This window comes from Lissotriton vulgaris, chromosome 8 (genome assembly GCF_964263255.1).
Source record: "Lissotriton vulgaris chromosome 8, aLisVul1.2, whole genome shotgun sequence".
Lineage (NCBI taxonomy): Eukaryota > Metazoa > Chordata > Amphibia > Caudata > Salamandridae > Lissotriton > Lissotriton vulgaris.
The window spans coordinates 155,785,623-155,800,765 of record NC_141696.1 but is presented as its reverse complement, the minus strand read 5'-3'; the positions used below and the strand labels follow the sequence as shown (position 1 = coordinate 155,800,765).

General features: G+C 44.8%; 9 non-coding genes across 9 annotated transcripts; all 9 read left to right on the top strand.

Moving 5' to 3' along the window:
• Positions 1 to 528: 528 nt before the first annotated feature.
• On the top strand, positions 529 to 611 carry TRNAL-UAG (transfer RNA leucine (anticodon UAG)). The gene has a single exon. It is a non-coding gene; the product is annotated as a tRNA-Leu (tRNA).
• Positions 612 to 1,243: 632 nt separating this feature from the next.
• On the top strand, positions 1,244 to 1,326 carry TRNAL-CAG (transfer RNA leucine (anticodon CAG)). Its single transcript has one exon. It is a non-coding gene; the product is annotated as a tRNA-Leu (tRNA).
• Positions 1,327 to 1,517: 191 nt separating this feature from the next.
• On the top strand, positions 1,518 to 1,600 carry TRNAL-AAG (transfer RNA leucine (anticodon AAG)). The gene has a single exon. It is a non-coding gene; the product is annotated as a tRNA-Leu (tRNA).
• A 1,739-nt stretch (positions 1,601 to 3,339) lies between these two features.
• Positions 3,340 to 3,422, top strand: TRNAL-CAG (transfer RNA leucine (anticodon CAG)). Its single transcript has one exon. It is a non-coding gene; the product is annotated as a tRNA-Leu (tRNA).
• Positions 3,423 to 3,613: 191 nt separating this feature from the next.
• Positions 3,614 to 3,696, top strand: TRNAL-AAG (transfer RNA leucine (anticodon AAG)). The gene has a single exon. It is a non-coding gene; the product is annotated as a tRNA-Leu (tRNA).
• A 1,739-nt stretch (positions 3,697 to 5,435) lies between these two features.
• Positions 5,436 to 5,518, top strand: TRNAL-CAG (transfer RNA leucine (anticodon CAG)). Its single transcript has one exon. It is a non-coding gene; the product is annotated as a tRNA-Leu (tRNA).
• A 2,013-nt stretch (positions 5,519 to 7,531) lies between these two features.
• TRNAL-CAG (transfer RNA leucine (anticodon CAG)) lies at positions 7,532 to 7,614 on the top strand. The gene has a single exon. It is a non-coding gene; the product is annotated as a tRNA-Leu (tRNA).
• Positions 7,615 to 7,805: 191 nt separating this feature from the next.
• Positions 7,806 to 7,888, top strand: TRNAL-AAG (transfer RNA leucine (anticodon AAG)). The gene has a single exon. It is a non-coding gene; the product is annotated as a tRNA-Leu (tRNA).
• Positions 7,889 to 9,615: 1,727 nt separating this feature from the next.
• On the top strand, positions 9,616 to 9,698 carry TRNAL-CAG (transfer RNA leucine (anticodon CAG)). Its single transcript has one exon. It is a non-coding gene; the product is annotated as a tRNA-Leu (tRNA).
• Positions 9,699 to 15,143: the final 5,445 nt, after the last annotated feature.

Below are 15,143 nucleotides of genomic sequence, written 5' to 3'. Positions count from 1 at the left end.
GACCACAAACGTACCATCTATGCAACGTTGGTATGCAGAAATTCACGCCTCAGCCAGTGAGGGTAAGTCCCAGGCCAGGGGCTAGAGAGCAAAAGACTGCATGTGCTCAGACGTTCCCTGCTAGGGACAGTTGATCTGAAACAAGGTCTGCTCTCTTGTATCCAGCAAGGATCTAAAAATCCTGCATGAATCTGCAAGGCACAATGACAGCATACATTTGCATAATATGCCCCACCTTCTGCCTTCCTACTTCCTGTGCAGTAGTTGTTTGTGTAGAGAGAGAGGTCGCAGGCAAGGTAATTTTGTGAGTAGGATACAGGACCCTAAATAGCTAGTGAGAGGTATGAGGTATTCTAAAAGCATAAAAATTGTACACCTGTGAAATGAAATGCTTTCACATGTGATCTACTGTGTTTATTGTCCTGTGCATAAAGTTGCACCTTGTGTTTGAAGGTTTAAATTATTTCAGGCTTGCATGGAGGCAGAAATTTCTGAGTGACTTTTATACATTTCTTAAGACTCTGCACTGTCAGGATGGCCGAGTGGTCTAAGGCGCTGTGTTTAGGCCGCAGTCTCCTCTGGAGGCGTGGGTTCGAATCCCACTTCTGACATGACTTTTGGAGATGTAATCTCCTTTTTCAGGTTAACATCTGATGGAAGTTGCATCTGTTGGTCTTCACCTGGGATGTGATTCCGTCCTCATCTAGTCAAGAGAGCTGGGGTTTCTCATATATTTCGGTTGTATAAAGTCTTGCTGACAAAGTGCAGTCCTTACTATATGAGCATAGGACCCATGTAAGAGCTCATCTGGAAGAGTCATGCTCTTGTATGCCCTGGCCAGACAGGCCATGCAAATATGGAAGAATGCCTAGCATCTGGTAGACAGTTGGACTCCAGCACACTTACGGCAATTTCCTCAGGGCTGTGATCAGGGGCTGCTTAGATTTGCGTATTTCACCTTATGTTGTGACATTGAAATTCCTTGTTGAATTTGCTTTAGCTAGCCAAGAGGTGGCTGTTGACTCAATTTCAAAGCAGCTTTGTTCCGTTCAAGTGGCTGGTTAATAGCACTTTCTCTTTGTACGCCTTAAAGGTCTAAAGAGTTCTTCATAGGTACTGCTCTCTATGGATTGTTCAAAGATCTGTTGGAAGTACTTATAATAGGATAAATAAATTGAGGGCATGCCTTTTCGGTACCCCACTTGCATGGCTGTTTGGCCTGTGGAAGGTTCCACAAATGCAAGTCAGGATGGCCGAGTGGTCTAAGGCGCTGCGTTCAGGTCGCAGTCTCTTCTGGAGGCGTGGGTTCAAATCCCACTTCTGACAATTGTGTGTTTACTCTACTTTTTTCTTGAGAGAGAAAAAATCTGATCATTTCCCTCACATGGGCTTATATGGTTGTCTACTTGGAAAAGTGCAGTGAGTTTTTTTCTTGCTCTAGCCACTCATGACCTAAGATGTGTGCTTTTTTTGGTTCACAATATCTTTCCCTCTCTGTAGATGATCAAGCAAATGTGGTCAGGATGGCCGAGTGGTCTAAGGCGCTGCGTTAAGGCCGCAGTCTCTCCTGGAGGCGTGGGTTCGAATCCCACTTCTGACAAAACTTTAAGTCTATTTTGTCTCTGAGTTCTTTTAGAATCTCAGCTAAAAATTGGCAGTGCATATAATATCTGAATAAGTAACAAACTTCAGTTTCAACTGCAAATTAATTTGCCCAATTCTGTCTTCAAGCTCGTATAATATTCTTCTAGCACTCGTGGTGTTTTATGTGTTTTTTGGGGGGTGCTTAAAAAGTCCCTTTTATTAATGATATGGGTTACATTCAGTCTTGTGATATTTTTGGTTTCCAATAAGTAGATTGTTAATTTTATGTAACCTCATTTTCTAATGCTCCATTCAAGAGATGTTTCCACTATGAAATGCAGAGCAAGGGGAAAGAGCACAAGTGATAGAGCGAGTGAGTGAGAAGGGGTGTTGAGGAAGGAGAGAATGAAACAAAGACAGAGTGAGTGAACGGCAGGTAGGCCTAGAAGAGGAGACTAGAAGTGAAGGCGACATACTTTTCCCTGCTTTTGACCTCCCACCCATCCCAAACCGACCACAAACGTACCATCTATGCAACGTTGGTATGCAGAAATTCACGCCTCAGCCAGTGAGGGTAAGTCCCAGGCCAGGGGCTAGAGAGCAAAAGACTGCATGTGCTCAGACGTTCCCTGCTAGGGACAGTTGATCTGAAACAAGGTCTGCTCTCTTGTATCCAGCAAGGATCTAGAAATCCTGCATGAATCTGCAAGGCACAATGACAGCATACATTTGCATAATATGCCCCACCTTCTGCCTTCCTACTTCCTGTGCAGTAGTTGTTTGTGTAGAGAGAGAGGTCACAGGCAAGGTAATTTTGTGAGTAGGATACAGGACCCTAAATAGCTGGTGAGAGGTATGAGGTATTTTAAAAGCATAAAAATTGTACACCTGTGAAATGAAATGCTTTCACATGTGATCTTCTGTGTTTATTGTCCTGTGCATAAAGTTGCACCTTGTGTTTGAAGGTTTAAATTATTTCAGGCTTGCATGGAGGCAGAAATTTCTGAGTGACTTTTATACATTTCTTAAGACTCTGCACTGTCAGGATGGCCGAGTGGTCTAAGGCGCTGTGTTTAGGCCGCAGTCTCCTCTGGAGGCGTGGGTTCGAATCCCACTTCTGAAATGACTTTTGGAGATGTAATCTCCTTTTTCAGGTTAACATCTGATGGAAGTTACATCTGTTGGTCTTCACCTGGGATGTGATTCCGTCCTCATCTAGTCAAGAGAGCTGGGGTTTCTCATATATTTCGGTTGTATAAAGTCTTGCTGACAAAGTGCAGTCCTTACTATATGAGCATAGGACCCATGAAAGAGCTCATCTGGAAGAGTCATGCTCTTGTATGCCCTGGCCAGACAGGCCATGCAAATATGGAAGAATGCCTAGCATCTGGTAGACAGTTGGACTCCAGCACACTTACGGCAATTTCCTCAGGGCTGTGATCAGGGGCTGCTTAGATTTGCGTATTCCACCCTATGTTGTGACATTGAAATTCCTTGTTGAATTTGCTTTACCTATCCAAGAGGTGGCTGTTGACTCAATTTCAAAGCAGCTTTGGGCCTTTCAAGTGGCTGGTTAATAGCACTTTCTCTTTGTACGCCTTAAAGGTCTAAAGAGTTCTTCATAGGTACTGCTCTCTATGGATTGTTCAAAGATCTGTTAGAAATACTTATAATAGGATAAATAAATTGAGGGCATGCCTTTTCGGTACCCCACTTGCATGGCTGTCTGGCCTGTGGAAGGTTCCACAAATGCAAGTCAGGATGGCCGAGTGGTCTAAGGCACTGCGTTCAGGTCGCAGTCTCTTCTGGAGGCGTGGGTTCAAATCCCACTTCTGACAATTGTGTGTTTACTCTACTTTTTTCTTGGGAGAGAAAAAATCAGATCATTTCCCTCACATGGGCTTATATGGTTGTCTACTTGGAAAAGTGCAGTGAGTTTTTTACTTGCTCTAGCCACTCATGACCTAAGATGTGTGCTTTTTTTGGTTCACAATATCTTTCCCTCTCTGTAGATGATCAAGCAAATGTGGTCAGGATGGCCGAGTGGTCTAAGGCGCTGCGTTAAGGCCGCAGTCTCTCCTGGAGGCGTGGGTTCGAATCCCACTTCTGACAAAACTTTAAGTCCATTTTGTCTCTGAGTTCTTTTAGAATCTCAGCTAAAAATTGGCAGTGCATATAATATCTGAATAAGTAACAAACTTCAGTTTCAACTGCAAATTAATTTGCCCAATTCTGTCTTCAAGCTCGTATAATATTCTTCTAGCACTCGTGGTGTTTTATGTGTTTTTTGGGGGGTGCTTAAAAAGTCCCTTTTATTAATGAAATGGGTTACATTCAGTCTTGTGATATTTTTGGTTTCCAATAAGTAGATTGTTAATTTTATGTAACCTCATTTTCTAATGCTCCATTCAAGAGATGTTTCCACTATGAAATGCAGAGCAAGGGGAAAGAGCACAAGTGATAGAGCGAGTGAGTGAGAAGGGGTGTTGAGGAAGGAGAGAATGAAACAAAGACAGAGTGAGTGAACGGCAGGTAGGCCTAGAAGAGGAGACTAGAAGTGAAGGCGACATACTTTTCCATGCTTTTGACCTCCCACCCATCCCAAACCGACCACAAACGTACCATCTATGCAACGTTGGTATGCAGAAATTCACGCCTCAGCCAGTGAGGGTAAGTCCCAGGCCAGGGGCTAGAGAGCAAAAGACTGCATGTGCTCAGACGTTCCCTGCTAGGGACAGTTGATCTGAAACAAGGTCTGCTCTCTTGTATCCAGCAAGGATCTAGAAATCCTGCATGAATCTGCAAGGCACAATGACAGCATACATTTGCATAATATGCCCCACCTTCTGCCTTCCTACTTCCTGTGCAGTAGTTGTTTGTGTAGAGAGAGAGGTCGCAGGCAAGGTAATTTTGTGAGTAGGTTACAGGACCCTAAATAGCTGGTGAGAGGTATGAGGTATTTTAAAGGCATAAAAATTGTACACCTGTGAAATGAAATGCTTTCACATGTGATCTTCTGTGTTTATTGTCCTGTGCATAAAGTTGCACCTTGTGTTTGAAGGTTTAAATTATTTCAGGCTTGCATGGAGGCAGAAATTTCTGAGTGACTTTTATACATTTCTTAAGACTCTGCACTGTCAGGATGGCCGAGTGGTCTAAGGCGCTGTGTTTAGGCCGCAGTATCCTCTGGAGGTGTGGGTTCGAATCCCACTTCTGACATGACTTTTGGAGATGTAATCTCCTTTTTCAGGTTAACATCTGATGGAAGTTGCATCTGTTGGTCTTCACCTGGGATGTGATTCCGTCCTCATCTAGTCAAGAGAGCTGGGGTTTCTCATATATTTCGGTTGTATAAAGTCTTGCTGACAAAGTGCAGTCCTTACTATATGAGCATAGGACCCATGTAAGAGCTCATCTGGAAGAGTCATGCTCTTGTATGCCCTGGCCAGACAGGCCATGCAAATATGGAAGAATGCCTAGCATCTGGTAGACAGTTGGACTCCAGCGCACTTACGGCAATTTCCTCAGGGCTGTGATCAGGGGCTGCTTAGATTTGCGTATTCCACCCTATGTTGTGACATTGAAATTCCTTGTTGAATTTGCTTTAGCTAGCCAAGAGGTGGCTGTTGACTCAATTTCAAAGCAGCTTTGGGCCTTTCAAGTGGCTGGTTAATAGCACTTTCTCTTTGTACGCCTTAAAGGTCTAAAGAGTTCTTCATAGGTACTGCTCTCTATGGATTGTTCAAAGATCTGTTGGAAGTACTTATAATAGGATAAATAAATTGAGGGCATGCCTTTTCGGTACCCCACTTGCATGGCTGTCTGGCCTGTGGAAGGTTCCACAAATGCAAGTCAGGATGGCCTAGTGGTCTAAGGCGCTGCGTTCAGGTCGCAGTCTCTTCTGGAGGCGTGGGTTCAAATCCCACTTCTGACAATTGTGTGTTTACTCTACTTTTTTCTTGGGAGAGAAAAAATCAGATCATTTCCCTCACATGGGCTTATATGGTTGTCTACTTGGAAAAGTGCAGTGAGTTTTTTTCTTGCTCTAGCCACTCATGACCTAAGATGTGTGCTTTTTTTGGTTCACAATATCTTTCCCTCTCTGTAGATGATCAAGCACATGTGGTCAGGATGGCCGAGTGTTCTAAGGGGCTGCGTTAAGGCCGCAGTCTCTCCTGGAGGCGTGGGTTCGAATCCCACTTCTGACAAAACTTTAAGTCCATTTTGTCTCTGAGTTCTTTTAGAATCTCAGCTAAAAATTGGCAGTGCATATAATATCTGAATAAGTAACAAACTTCAGTTTCAACTGCAAATTAATTTGCCCAATTCTGTCTTCAAGCTCGTATAATATTCTTCTAGCACTCGTGGTGTTTTATGTGTTTTTTGGGGGGTGCTTAAAAAGTCCCTTTTATTAATGAAATGGGTTACATTCAGTCTTGTGATATTTTTGGTTTCCAATAAGTAGATTGTTAATTTTATGTAACCTCATTTTCTAATGCTCCATTCAAGAGATGTTTCCACTATGAAATGCAGAGCAAGGGGAAAGAGCACAAGTGATAGAGCGAGTGAGTGAGAAGGGGTGTTGAGGAAGGAGAGAATGAAACAAAGACAGAGTAAGTGAACGGCAGGTAGGCCTAGAAGAGGAGACTAGAAGTGAAGGCGACATACTTTTCCCTGCTTTTGACCTCCCACCCATCCCAAACCGACCACAAACGTACCATCTATGCAACGTTGGTATGCAGAAATTCACGCCTCAGCCAGTGAGGGTAAGTCCCAGGCCAGGGGCTAGAGAGCAAAAGACTGCATGTGCTCAGACGTTCCCTGCTAGGGACAGTTGATCTGAAACAAGGTCTGCTCTCTTGTATCCAGCAAGGATCTAGAAATCCTGCATGAATCTGCAAGGCACAATGACAGCATACATTTGCATAATATGCCCCACCTTCTGCCTTCCTACTTCCTGTGCAGTAGTTGTTTGTGTAGAGAGAGAGGTCGCAGGCAAGGTAATTTTGTGAGTAGGATACAGGACCCTAAATAGCTGGTGAGAGGTATGAGGTATTCTAAAAGCATAAAAATTGTACACCTGTGAAATGAAATGCTTTCACATGTGATCTTCTGTGTTTATTGTCCTGTGCATAAAGTTGCACCTTGTGTTTGAAGGTTTAAATTATTTCAGGCTTGCATGGAGGCAGAAATTTCTGAGTGACTTTTATACATTTCTTAAGACTCTGCACTGTCAGGATGGCCGAGTGGTCTAAGGCGCTGTGTTTAGTCTGCAGTCTCCTCTGGAGGCGTGGGTTCGAATCCCACTTCTGACATGACTTTTGGAGATGTAATCTCCTTTTTCAGGTTAACATCTGATGGAAGTTGCATCTGTTGGTCTTCACCTGGGATGTGATTCCGTCCTCATCTAGTCAAGAGAGCTGGGGTTTCTCATATATTTCGGTTGTATAAAGTCTTGCTGACAAAGTGCAGTCCTTACTATATGAGCATAGGACCCATGTAAGAGCTCATCTGGAAGAGTCATGCTCTTGTATGCCCTGGCCAGACAGGCCATGCAAATATGGAAGAATGCCTAGCATCTGGTAGACAGTTGGACTCCAGCACACTTACGGCAATTTCCTCAGGGCTGTGATCAGGGGCTGCTTAGATTTGCGTATTCCACCCTATGTTGTGACATTGAAATTCCTTGTTGAATTTGCTTTAGCTAGCCAAGAGGTGGCTGTTGACTCAATTTCAAAGCAGCTTTGGGCCTTTCAAGTGGCTGGTTAATAGCACTTTCTCTTTGTACGCCTTAAAGGTCTAAAGAGTTCTTCATAGGTACTGCTCTCTATGGATTGTTCAAAGATCTGTTGGAAGTACTTATAATAGGATAAATAAATTGAGGGCATGCCTTTTCGGTACCCCACTTGCATGGCTGTCTGGCCTGTGGAAGGTTCCACAAATGCAAGTCAGGATGGCCGAGTGGTCTAAGGCGCTGTGTTCAGGTCGCAGTCTCCTCTGGAGGCGTGGGTTCAAATCCCACTTCTGACAATTGTGTGTTTACTCTACTTTTTTCTTGAGAGAGAAAAAATCTGATCATTTCCCTCACATGGGCTTATATGGTTGTCTACTTGGAAAAGTGCAGTGAGTTTTTTTCTTGCTCTAGCCACTCATGACCTAAGATGTGTGCTTTTTTTGGTTCACAATATCTTTCCCTCTCTGTAGATGATCAAGCAAATGTGGTCAGGATGGCCGAGTGGTCTAAGGCGCTGCGTTAAGGCCGCAGTCTCTCCTGGAGGCGTGGGTTCGAATCCCACTTCTGACAAAACTTTAAGTCCATTTTGTCTCTGAGTTCTTTTAGAATCTCAGCTAAAAATTGGCAGTGCATGTAATATCTGAATAAGTAACAAACTTCAGTTTCAACTGCAAATTAATTTGCCCAATTCTGTCTTCAAGCTCGTATAATATTCTTCTAGCACTCGTGGTGTTTTATGTGTTTTTTGGGGGGGGCTTAAAAAGTCCCTTTTATTAATGAAATGGGTTACATTCAGTCTTGTGATATTTTTGGTTTCCAATAAGTAGATTGCTAATTTTATGTAACCTCATTTTCTAATGCTCCATTCAAGAGATGTTTCCACTATGAAATGCAGAGCAAGGGGAAAGAGCACAAGTGATAGAGCGAGTGAGTGAGAAGGGGTGTTGAGGAAGGAGAGAATGAAACAAAGACAGAGTGAGTGAACGGCAGGTAGGCCTAGAAGAGGAGACTAGAAGTGAAGGCGACATACTTTTCCATGCTTTTGACCTCCCACCCATCCCAAACCGACCACAAACGTACCATCTATGCAACGTTGGTATGCAGAAATTCACGCCTCAGCCAGTGAGGGTAAGTCCCAGGCCAGGGGCTAGAGAGCAAAAGACTGCATGTGCTCAGACGTTCCCTGCTAGGGACAGTTGATCTGAAACAAGGTCTGCTCTCTTGTATCCAGCAAGGATCTAGAAATCCTGCATGAATCTGCAAGGCACAATGACAGCATACATTTGCATAATATGCCCCACCTTCTGCCTTCCTACTTCCTGTGCAGTAGTTGTTTGTGTAGAGAGAGAGGTCGCAGGCAAGGTAATTTTGTGAGTAGGATACAGGACCCTAAATAGCTGGTGAGAGGTATGAGGTATTTTAAAAGCATAAAAATTGTACACCTGTGAAATGAAATGCTTTCACATGTGATCTTCTGTGTTTATTGTCCTGTGCATAAAGTTGCACCTTGTGTTTGAAGGTTTAAATTATTTCAGGCTTGCATGGAGGCAGAAATTTCTGAGTGACTTTTATACATTTCTTAAGACTCTGCACTGTCAGGATGGCTGAGTGGTCTAAGGCGCTGTGTTTAGGCCGCAGTCTACTCTGGAGGCGTGGGTTCGAATCCCACTTTTGGAGATGTAATCTCCTTTTTCAGGTTAACATCTGATGGAAGTTGCATCTGTTGGTCTTCACCTGGGATGTGATTCCGTCCTCATCTAGTCAAGAGAGCTGGGGTTTCTCATATATTTCGGTTGTATAATGTCTTGCTGACAAAGTGCAGTCCTTACTATATGAGCATAGGACCCATGTAAGAGCTCATCTGGAAGAGTCATGCTCTTGTATGCCCTGGCCAGACAGGCCATGCAAATATGGAAGAATGCCTAGCATCTGGTAGACAGTTGGACTCCAGCACACTTACGGCAATTTCCTCAGGGCTGTGATCAGGGGCTGCTTAGATTTGCGTATTCCACCCTATGTTGTGACATTGAAATTCCTTGTTGAATTTGCTTTAGCTAGCCAAGAGGTGGCTGTTGACTCAATTTCAAAGCAGCTTTGGGCCTTTCAAGTGGCTGGTTAATAGCACTTTCTCTTTGTACGCCTTAAAGGTCTAAAGAGTTCTTCATAGGTACTGCTCTCTATGGATTGTTCAAAGATCTGTTGGAAGTACTTATAATAGGATAAATAAATTGAGGGCATGCCTTTTCGGTACCCCACTTGCATGGCTGTCTGGCCTGTGGAAGGTTCCACAAATGCAAGTCAGGATGGCCTAGTGGTCTAAGGCGCTGCGTTCAGGTCGCAGTCTCTTCTGGAGGCGTGGGTTCAAATCCCACTTCTGACAATTGTGTGTTTACTCTACTTTTTTCTTGGGAGAGAAAAAATCAGATCATTTCCCTCACATGGGCTTATATGGTTGTCTACTTGGAAAAGTGCAGTGAGTTTTTTTCTTGCTCTAGCCACTCATGACCTAAGTTGTGTGCTTTTTTTGGTTCACAATATCTTTCCCTCTCTGTAGATGATCAAGCAAATGTGGTCAGGATGGCCGAGTGTTCTAAGGGGCTGCGTTAAGGCCGCAGTCTCTCCTGGAGGCGTGGGTTCGAATCCCACTTCTGACAAAACTTTAAGTCCATTTTGTCTCTGAGTTCTTTTAGAATCTCAGCTAAAAATTGGCAGTGCATATAATATCTGAATAAGTAACAAACTTCAGTTTCAACTGCAAATTAATTTGCCCAATTCTGTCTTCAAGCTCGTATAATATTCTTCTAGCACTCGTGGTGTTTTATGTGTTTTTTGGGGGGTGCTTAAAAAGTCCCTTTTATTAATGAAATGGGTTACATTCAGTCTTGTGATATTTTTGGTTTCCAATAAGTAGATTGCTAATTTTATGTAACCTCATTTTCTAATGCTCCATTCAAGAGATGTTTCCACTATGAAATGCAGAGCAAGGGGAAAGAGCACAAGTGATAGAGCGAGTGAGTGAGAAGGGGTGTTGAGGAAGGAGAGAATGAAACAAAGACAGAGTGAGTGAACGGCAGGTAGGCCTAGAAGAGGAGACTAGAAGTGAAGGCGACATACTTTTCCATGCTTTTGACCTCCCACCCATCCCAAACCGACCACAAACGTACCATCTATGCAACGTTGGTATGCAGAAATTCACGCCTCAGCCAGTGAGGGTAAGTCCCAGGCCAGGGGCTAGAGAGCAAAAGACTGCATGTGCTCAGACGTTCCCTGCTAGGGACAGTTGATGTATGTATGTATGTATGTATGTATAACACACTTGTAAAGCGCTTGCTGTCACCCAACGGGCATCCTGGCGCTGAGATCTAACAGGTCCTGAAGCACAATCAAGAGAGGGATCAGAGAGGAATTATCCTAGCCTGGGGAATAAATGAGTTTTTAAAAGTTTTTTAAAAGAAAGGAGGTCTCCCACACATCTAAGCGATAGTGGCAAGTCGTTCCACAATTTGGCTGCCGTGAAACCAAAAGAACGGCCACCCATTCGCTTTCTCTGGAATTTGGGAACAACCGCCAAATAGGCGGAGGCGGACCGGAGAGCTCTAGCGGGGATGTACCATGTGAACATCTCCCGCAGGGGCAACGGTCCCGAATCATGTAGGGCCCGAAAAACCAAACAGAGCGCCTTAAATTCAATCCGTTGAAGGATAGGAAGCCAGTGTAAATCTCTGAGAGCTGCGGAGGAGGAATCAAAGCGGCGTCGGGAGAGTGCTAACTTAGCCGCAAAGTTCTGCACTCTTTGCAACTTACCTATCGCCGTGGCAGGTGCCCCCAGAAGTAGTGCATTGCAGTAATCCAGTCTGCTAAGGATAATGCTGCGCACTACTTCTGGTCTGGCATTGGCAGGGAGCAAAGGAAGAATCTTCCTGAGAGAGCGCAAAAGGCCCATGCAGGTGGATACTGTTTTATCAATGAAACCGTCCAGTTGAAGACTTGGTTCCATTGTCACACCTAGATTCCGAACCGAGGTTGCTACTGCCGCCGTGCCCTGAAAGGAAGAAGGCCAAAAGTCCTGTGGCAAAGATCGAGGGACCCGGTCCACTGAGCAGTGTAACACCTCTGTCTTAGTGCTGTTAAATTGCAGCGAGTTGTTGCTCAGCCATGTTGCCGTGGTGACCATGCAATGGTGAAAGGTCTCCAAAGACACCGCATTCTCCCCTTCAAGGGAGAAGATGAGCTGGGTGTCATCAGCGTAGTTGGTGACTGAGATGCCAAATGTTTTTATTAACTTGATCAGGGGGCGGAGGTAAAGATTAAAGAGGATGGGGCTGATGGCCGAGCCCTGGGGTACTCCCTGACCAACCCTCTTTACGGTGGATTTATAGGGGGGGAGGGCAACCACCTGGTGTCTATTGGCCAGGTATGAAACCAGCCAATCCCGGGCGGTGCCCGTCACCCCCACCTCCTCCAATCTCCTGATCAGGATGGCGTGGCTGACCGTATCGAACGCTGCCGACATGTCGAGCAGCACTAGAAAGGCTGCTCGTCCATGGTCGGCACGCGAACGGAGGTCGCTCAAGACAGTCACCAATGCTGTTTCGGTTCCATGCGCTGGTCTGAAACCAAACTGCGCCGCGTCCAGACACTGGTTACCTTCCAAGAAACTGGACAGGTGTCTTGTGACCAGTTTTTCCAAGATCTTGATCGGAAAGGGAAGTAACGATATCGGTCTGTAATTGGCGGGACAGAGGGGATCCAGTGAATCTTTTTTCAGTAAAGGGGAAACCACTGCTAATTTCCAGCTTTCCGGGACCTGGGCCGAGCTCAGAGATTGGCAACAGATTGCGTGGAGAGGAGAGTATAACTCTTCTCGAAAAGCTTTCCAGATTTTGTGTGGGATTACATCCAGAGGGGACCCAGAGGAAACACTATCTGCTAAGGCACCAAACTCCGCAAAGGATGGGAGCGGGAAGCTTTCCAGCCTGACTTTCCCAGCCTCCAACTCCAATGAAGGAGTAGGAGCAGCCTCAGGTGTCATAGGATTTAGGTTGCTCAAGATGGTCGTGATCTTATCCTCAAAGGCCTTAGCCAAGGAGTCACATAATAGCTGAGAGGCTGGGATAGCGGTAGTAGCACAGGCTGGTCGTGACAGCTCGTTGACAATTTTGAACAAAGTTTGTGCTTTGTTTGAGGCTGACAATAAAGTTTCCTCCAAATACCTCGCTTTAGCAAGCTTAATCTGCGCTTTATATGTTGCTAGTTCCTGTTTGAAGAGGGTTTTATCCGATGACAGATAATATCTCCTCCATCTCCGCTCCGCCTGTTTGCACTGTTGTTTAAGATGTAAGAGTTCCTTCGAGAACCATGGCATGGCAGTTTTAGTTCTGTCACGTGTTTTCCTTAGCGGAGCTAGACTATCCAAGGTGGTCTTAATTTGCTGGGTGAGTGCACTCAGACTTTCATCCACATCACCTGCCAGCTGAAAACCCTCACCAAGCAGTTTTGGAAGGGTAGTACCTCTCAGAAGTCTAGACCATTGCCTCCCTATCCGAGTCGTTCCCGTACTAGTTTTGGAGCAGCCCGTCGGGAGAGCCACCGAAAAAAGGACAAGGGCATGGTCCGTCCAACACTGCGGGAGAATGCTGCCAACCTTCACCTGCTAGGGGCTAAGGACTCCGTCTGTCCTTTAATGTACACTTCCGCTGATTTACTAGCGCTGCGGCCTTCCATCATGATGTGCCCCCCCATTCCCCTTAACACGGTGAAACGGACATCTCGCCTAGGCATTGCCAATCCTATTACTTTAACTACGGACCCTGCCTCGAGTTACGCGGTTTCCGAAAGCTCTTCAGGTACTATTTGTAATTTTAAATGTGTTTATTTAAACACCCGCTCTATGACCAAACATCAGACAGACATCTTTTTGTTACTATCTGATACTAAACCGGATTTACTCCTGTTGAGCGAAACATGGCTTACACCGGATTCATTACCGGACATCCTAGCTGCCTTGCCTGCTGATTATTACATTATCTCTGTTTTACGACCGGGAGGTAAAATTGGCGGCGGGGTGGCCATTATCTCCAATAAGAAACATCAACTCAGACAACTTCCCTCCTTAGATATTCCTAATGTGGAGAATATTGTTGCTAAGCTGGATACTGTCAATGGGACACTCGTGGTGGTTCTACTATACCGCCCTCCCCAAATTATGACCACGTTTCCTGCTATTCTTGCGGAGCAACTGGCCATGCTAGCCACCAATAATTCTAAACTACTCCTGATTGGGGATTTAAATCTCTGGTTTGATAGTATACCATTAGACCCCCAAGCTGGTGAGACGAGGGACCTTCTGAGTGATCTGAATCTTATACAACATATACATACTCAGACCCATCAAAAGGGCCATAGTCTCGATCAACTTTGGTCATTGAATTTGACTATTAATGTTACTGATATTAAACCTTGCAGCTGGTCTGACCATTTTATTATTAGTTTCTCATTTTGTGTTGCGAAAGCTCCTCAATTTAAGCTGAAGGCTACCAGTCTGACTCGGAAATGGTCCTCGTTGGACATGTCAGTTTTTTTAAATTTGTTAAAGTCTACTTTGCCAGAGCAGAGTTTAGATGTGGAGATAGCCGATTGTAGGCTTCAAGATTGGCTAACCTCAGCCATTAATGTCTGTGTTCCCCTCACTCGCTTTGACAACTCACGCGGCGCGGACGCGCATAAGTGGTTCACACCGGAGTTGAGAAAATTAAAACTTGAAGTGAGGCAGCAAGAGAGAACATGGCGTACCAACTACTGTCCCGAAGCAAGGATAGCATATTGTCTAGCTCGTAAAGCCTACCAAAAGACATTGCACACTCACAAAACTGCTTATTTCTCTTCTAAAATACTTAATGCGACTAACAAGTCGAAAGAAATTTTCAGGATTGTGAATGAGTTGTGCAATGATGAGAGAACTTCCCCCCCGGTTGTCCCCTCACAACTGCTCTGCAACTCATTGAATGACTATTTTAATGATAAAATAGTGTTGATCAAGGATACTCTATCCAAGCTGCCAGTTTGTGTCCCGATAGACGACACCTTTTTTAACCCTCTTACTTTGCATTCTTTTCCTTTAATCACTGATCAAACCTTTCAAGATTTGCTCACGAGAGTTAAATCAGGATCTCCTCAGGATGCCTGCCCTCCCCAAGTAATGAGAGAAATAGGTCGGGCACTCCCAAGTAGCCTGATTCCATTGCTTAATAACTCCCTTAAGTCAGGGAATGTTCCTAATAGCTTTAAACAGGCCTTACTGATCCCTTTAAAAAAGAAACCTGGTATTGATTCCTCAGACCTCTCTAACTACAGGCCAATATCGTTGCTGCCCTATTTATCTAAAATATTGGAGGCGCACGTAACCAACTGCCTATCAAGTTTTGTGGAAGCCTCTGGCTATTTACAACCTAACCAGGCAGGGTTCCGGCCTGGTCACTCGACTGAGGCAGTGATACTGGCTGTTCAGAACACCTTAAGGTCTAACGCAGACAGGGACCTGCACCAGGCACTGGTGTTATTGGATCTGTCTGCTGCGTTCGACACGGTTGACTACAACATCTTGGTCAACCGTGTCGAACAGGCCGGCCTGCGGGACTTGGCCTTGGCCTGGCTCAAGTCCTTTATTTCAGGACGTACCCAATCGGTTCGACTGGGTTCTTTTACAGCCCCAAAAAAAATTTCTTTTTGTGGGGTTCCTCAAGGATCCTCCTTGTCTCCCTTATTATTTAATTTGTATATGCGGCCTTTGCTGTTCTCTTTACGAGAGTTTAAGGTTGATGTATAT